Source organism: Egretta garzetta, unplaced genomic scaffold (assembly GCF_000687185.1).
Source record: "Egretta garzetta isolate BGI_Z169 unplaced genomic scaffold, ASM68718v1 scaffold87, whole genome shotgun sequence".
NCBI lineage: Eukaryota > Metazoa > Chordata > Aves > Pelecaniformes > Ardeidae > Egretta > Egretta garzetta.
The window spans coordinates 842,466-848,669 of record NW_009260286.1 but is presented as its reverse complement, the minus strand read 5'-3'; the positions used below and the strand labels follow the sequence as shown (position 1 = coordinate 848,669).

The following is a 6,204-nucleotide window of genomic DNA, read 5'->3' as shown; positions in this document are numbered from 1 at the left end:
GGTAGTGATATATTCAGAAGCCGATACCCAATACCAGCATGTACAAATTACTTAAATTCATCATAATAGGAAATGAATTGATCAGTCAACGTACTTAAGGGCATTAAGATTCAGGAAAGGAGTGTTGGAATAAGTATGAAAAAGAAGCTTCCAAGGGAGCCTCAGTGAATTAGGCACTAACACTCTATTACGGTTCAATTAGGCTTCTTTGAAAAGCCCAGACTACCCTGATGCTTTGAAATCCATTTGTGGGAAGAGCAGACAAATTCAAAAAGATGCCATAATGAAAGTGCAAGAAGCTCCAATTTCTCTGAAAGTGAAAAACGCAAGGGATGAGCGGTAACCCCTGCGATTTCCCAGGGACGGGCTGCTCAAAGAGCTCAGATTTAAATGGGGCTTTTGCAGATGCACTCAGAGCCTGTACAGGCTTACAGAGGGAGAAGAAAAGGCAGCAGCAGGAACAGAATCAGTGCAGGAACATGCCCTTAGCTATGTACTGGAGGAAGAAACTGCATTAAATAAAAAAAAAAAAAAAAAAAAGAGGATGCAGGTGGCATTAGCAGTTCCTTAAATTCCCCCTGTACTAAACTAGAAGTTTTTACTGTTGACTCAAAACCCGCTGAATTATTTCTCCCAAGTTTAAATTGGTTTGAGGAGCTCCCTTGTCTCCCGGTCCTCTCAGTCTCTTAATTTGTGGCTTTTCCAATGTATTTTCCTATTTTTTGCAAAATATTTCTCTGCTGTTGCTGAAGCAACAGCCTTACAAAGACACAGGTCTGCAAGCAGCTCCGCACACGTGCTCGCTTGCGTTGCCTCGTGCTGCACGTGGCCCCAGCACTCAGGAGGGACCTCCAGAAACAACACCGGTTGACACTGTGGGCAAGAAGCATTTTGGTGAATTACTGTGCATGGATTCCTGTGTCCGTGTGCTGTAGGGATGGGTGTATCAGGAGGTGACTTGGTTTTGTGAAGCATCTTATAAGCTCCAGCCGCTTTGCTGTTGGCAGCATGCTTCTGAGGTGCATCTGTGTTTGCACAGATGACTGCCCATGACCAGAAGAAACTCCGCTCACGGCTGTAGTAACCTGGGGGGGAATTCAGGGGGTTTATTTGATAGAGTTTAGTCAAGAAGATAGAGGTTGCATGGTAAGAGTGAAGAGGTTTTACGCCTCAGTATCAGGTAAATTCCAAGTATGATGGATCAATGATTTATCTTCCTGCGTGTGTAGAAAACTCTCACCATATTCCTGCTAGAAATACTTACCCGTGTGCTGCTTTGCAAACAGTTCAGAGAAGAGGACAGCAGTGCGCTTTATGTGGCGCTGATGACATTACAGTGTTTAGTCAGCTGTGGTCCCATAAAGATGTCACGCTGAAACCTTATTTCAGGAAGACAGAGCGGCTGCTCTTTGCTTCTTGCCAGGCATGAGATTTATGCATGTGGCATCCCACTGCCGAGCCACTGGGTGAACCCCGCGCCTGCGAACCAGATTTTCTGCTGTGTGTTTATCTCACGATATTACGAGGCTGTCGGCTGACATCCTACCGAGCCTTTTGGTTTAATCTGAAGGCAGCCTTGCAATTCAAAAAAGTCAGTACAGGTGATTAATAAATATACGGAGCGCACCGGAGAGCTTAGGTTGGGCTTGGATGCGACCTTGGGTGTAGGAATGTGCAGGAGGTTACTGGAAACACAGCGTGTCTTTGTAATACCCAGGGGTTAGATGTATCAAAGCAAGTATCCTCATTACCAAGTAGCAGGGCAGCACTGTGAAAATCTAGCTGAAAAAGGCACATTTCTGAGAGCGACAAAGCAGAGCACCAACAGCTTGGGCTTCCCCAAACCGGCTAGGTCCCTGCTGGGCTTGCACTTGGAACCTTGGATATTGGATATATTTTGAATATCAGGTTGGGAAGCCTGGGCTGGGCTGGAGATGGTTGCAGGAGGGGACCGCTCACCTCCCCCCTCCAGCGTGCCTTCTCACTTGGCCACCACGCCGCATCCCCAGCCATCACCATCGGCACAGCCCCCTTGGGCGGTTCGTTACCTGGCTGCGGGGTAGGCAGCAAAGGCTAGCATCTGCCGTTTGGGGTGGTGCTTTTTAATTAGAGTGGCCTCTTCTCATTTGAAGGAGTTGCATACGGTGAGAAACTGATTCTGCTTCAGCTCTGTCCCTGATGGCTTCCTCCATCCGAGGAGGTCCTTGCTGCACTCTCAGATTGGGACGGTGCAAGACGCAGGGCGAGCCTGAACCCAGGGTTTATGTGAGATGGCATAAATCTCCTTTGTAGCTCTCAGATGAATGGAATATATTCCTACTTCATAATGTTTTAAAAAACTGTATTGGAATTATGCATAAAGAGCTGAAACAGCAGTTTATTGGAGCAAAACCATATCGTAATGTGGGTAGTCTAACTTCTGTATTTGTATTTCTAGCTGAAGCCTGTTTCTTTAGGCAGACAGCACAAAGGGTCCTTTGTAGGAAGAACAGTAAACTAGAGAGACAGACGAGTTATAAGGCATAAGGGAAACATTATTTTAACCTCTCTGGGCATTACTTCAAAAATGTTAAAAATCTTCAGAGCTTTCCAGTGTAGCATTTAAGGAGCAGGAAATTTGACTCTGTAGCAGTAGACATATTTCCTTTTAAAATTAACTGTATACAGTTGTAACCCAAGTCTATGGAGGAGCACATTGAGAGTCCTTTTGGAGAATACCTGTGAGGATTTTACTGGACTAGAGATTTGAGAACAACAAGATTATTTTTAACATGATGCTGAAGAGGGGTTTGTAACTGAGACTTAGAAGATACCAGAACAAAGCCCACCTGCAAGCAAGCATTCATAATACCAATATAATTAGTAGGAGAAGAAATGTCACAAAAAGTTTAGCAAAGTAAATGTCCTTCACTCAAAACCACCAGCCAGGAACAAAAAAAAAACACATTCAACTGTTCTGTAATCTAGTTTGCTCAAGCTCTGGCCTGCATACCAAGATGAGAATAACTTGTGTATGAACAGATTATTAGGGAAGGGTTTGAAAGGGTCAGCCAAGTTATAGCAGATCGTGTTGATCATATATTCCTCTGAGACAATGTTGGCCTAATGATAACATTTAGGCTTTTTTACAACATGATTGTGACCTTCCGAGCACAGTGCCCAGGGCAGGTGGATGTGAAAATTCCCACCAGATGGGAAAATTAATCACCCTCCAGTTTGGGCTGACATCTGGTTGTAGACATCTCAACGTGATGTGGTCTGAGGCATGGTCTGAGGAAGATGCTCCCTTTCCCAGGAGCTGGTGGCTCGCAGTTTTAGGCCAGAAGGGGACATTGATATTCTCTGCTGCCCCTGGTGCGTGATGCATCCTCTCAGCTCAGATGGCTCTGGGGACTGCATTAAGTGTGTTGACTAAACCTCTATTAATTATAACATGAGTTTACACATGTCTAGCTGACAAGTAAATACTTGCTTGTATGTACCTATTTAGGTGTCTGAATCTAGAGCTGAATCTCTCCCCTGAAATATTTAGGTAATTAAGGAAAAATAAGATCTCCCAAGCTGCTTCTTTCCCTGTTTTTTATGAAACACCCTTATGATTGCAGGCTGGTTGAAGACCCTGTTTTCAGTTCAGCCCCTGAAATAGGTGCCTTGAAGCAGGCCAGATAGCATCTCTCAAAAGTCGCTGCTCTACTGTGTCCCCAGGGACTGTCCAAAAAGCCTTTGCTCAGGTGGTAGCGGTGCCCTGGCTCCTGCAGAATCACCCTGGCCGTGCACAGCACTGCGGCGGTACCCAGCAGCATCACCACACAGCAAGGAGTTTATGGACCAGATCCTCTGCTGGTGCAGAACCCAAGCAGCTCCCCTCATCCAACGGGAGCTATGCTGAGGCTCATGTCGCCTGAAAAACCCGTCCTGATGGTGTTCAAAAACTTCCCTGGCTTTTTAAACAATAAATTTGTTAGACTTTTGCATAATGGCATCCATTTTTCAAGGAGCTGAGGCATGGTCTCCCATGTGTATGAGTTGATAACTCCTAATTTTACGTGAGAAGGGGCATTAATATTCCCTGCTTCACCCTGGCATGTGATGCAGGTTGTAGAGTAGTCGTAAGTGATTCCCAGCAAAGACCTGAAAAATAATTCTACTTGTCCAGCCAGCGCCTGTAACCGAGTAGCAAGAAGAAAACATCCTCAGAGTTACAGGCACAAACCGCAACACCAGGGACCCGAGGCTGTTGTCTGCTGAATCTGGCAATGTGCCCTGCGCAGGTACTCTGCTGGTTTAATAAAAACCGGTAACATCAGTAGGTGCAGTAGATATTTCGTAGCCGTAAAAGGAACGACGGAAAGACAAGAGAGAATGGAGAGCAAATAACAGATCGTATGGTAAGGAGGTTGAAATGCTTTACAGTGCTTATTCCAGTCTTAAATGAAAAGGATAATAGTAACAGGATATTTAGTACAATCATAGCTAACGGAGCTAGGAAGCCTTCATAACGGAGAATCCAAAAGAAGAAGGCTGCTGATTGCCTAAATCACTTGAATATTCTTAAATCAGTGAGGCTAAATGAAATTCACCCTTGACTATAGTGCTTAAAAGAGTTGGTGCGAAAAGCCGTTGGTTTATAAAAGCCTCTCCTGTCTTCTCGAGACACTGCGACGGTACGTAGTCTTTGAATCCCTCGGTGAAAAACACTGCGATTATACGTACCCTTGATGCCATCAGCGACAAGCCCGAGTCACGACTGCACGCAGTCGTGCACGCACACACACACAGAGCTGGATTTTTCGAGCTGTTTGAGAAAAAAGAAGAAGAAGAGTGAAAAGTGACATCGGTTTTGATGTGTGACATTAACTTTCAAGCTGATGAAAGGGAGCAACATGTTCTAATTATTATTCCCCTTCAAAATAAGCCACGAGCTCAGACAAAAGAGGGGAGAAGGGAGGGGGGGGAATCCAGGAGAGAAACAGAATCACATTTTCTCACTTATCTAATTAAAGCAAGGTGGGCGAGGGAGAGGGAGAGCTCGCCGTGCTCAGGCAGCGGCGCTGCCCCATTTATTCTGGGAAAGACGGGAGATGGAGGCGGTTGCTCTGCCAAGCTGGTGGGAATTGTCTGTCCCTGCTGGTGGGGAGCTCCTTTCCCAGTGCTAATTCACACTTGACTTTGGGACATCCCAGTTCCTGTCAAACCCTGTGTCCTAATTTAGTAGCAAAACGTGTTTGCGCCCATGTTTTGCCTTGGCTCATGGTACAGACCTGCCTTGGGAGCACTGGGGACAGCACTGGCGTGTCCGAGGGAAGGTGCTGGCTCCGCTGTAGGCTCTGTATATTTTACAACTTTATTTAAACTGTCCTTTAGTGACTGGTTCTGCTTCCTGAGCAGCCTGTACTGGAGATTAACCTCCCCCCCCGGGGGTTGTCTGGCTCGTCCCCGCTACACCCGCCATCCGCATTATTCCCGTGTCCCGATGCCACGTTTCATCTTGGCTCCCATGTAAGGTTAAACGCCCCCAACCTTCTTAAAAAAAGCACTTCCTGAAATCAGAGCTTTGCCACCCACTGCCATATGTCCACTGCTCCCTCTCGTACAAGGTACCATTTAATGACATTAAGATATCTGCAGCCAAGTGCCTGACATTTGTGACTCTGGGGAAGGGGAACAGCCATTTCACCTCCTAGAAAGTGCCTTAGAAATGGATTTCAGCAAGGGAAAAGAAAGGAATGTCTTCTTTTCTGGTTTGGAGGCTGATGAAGTGATCTCAAGCCGTACTCGGCCCTGTTTCATGCTGGAGGTAACAGCAAGGAGCCACGGACTCGCTGCTCACATGTCTGGCATTTTTTTCAGAAGAGCAGCACTGTCATTTTTCCATTTTTGCATCACCCAAACATCTTTTTTATCACCAAACAACTGCAGCATGGCCAGGCCTCAACTCTTCAGGCTATACCTAAAATCAACGGCCCCAGTGACAAGGAGGGCTGGTGAGCAGGGGAATGGGACTCAGCCTGAGACCCTCGTCATCCCTCATCGTGCTGTGGCCCCACAAGCACCCATGGGGTTCAGCTCCCCACAGGCACCCATGGGGTTCAGCGCCCCACAGGCACCCGTGGGGTTCAGCACCCCACAGGTAGTTGCATGCTCGCTTTGACAGAGCTTGCGCCAGGCTGACCTGGCTCTCCAGCCGGAAAGCAGGGGGACTTC

General features: G+C 46.7%; 1 protein-coding gene across 1 annotated transcript in view; it reads left to right on the top strand.

Moving 5' to 3' along the window:
• The window catches only part of KLHL29 (kelch like family member 29), a 76,487-nt gene that overhangs the window by 30,915 nt on the left and 39,368 nt on the right, over positions 1-6,204 (top strand). The gene's annotated exons all lie outside the window — the stretch shown is intronic.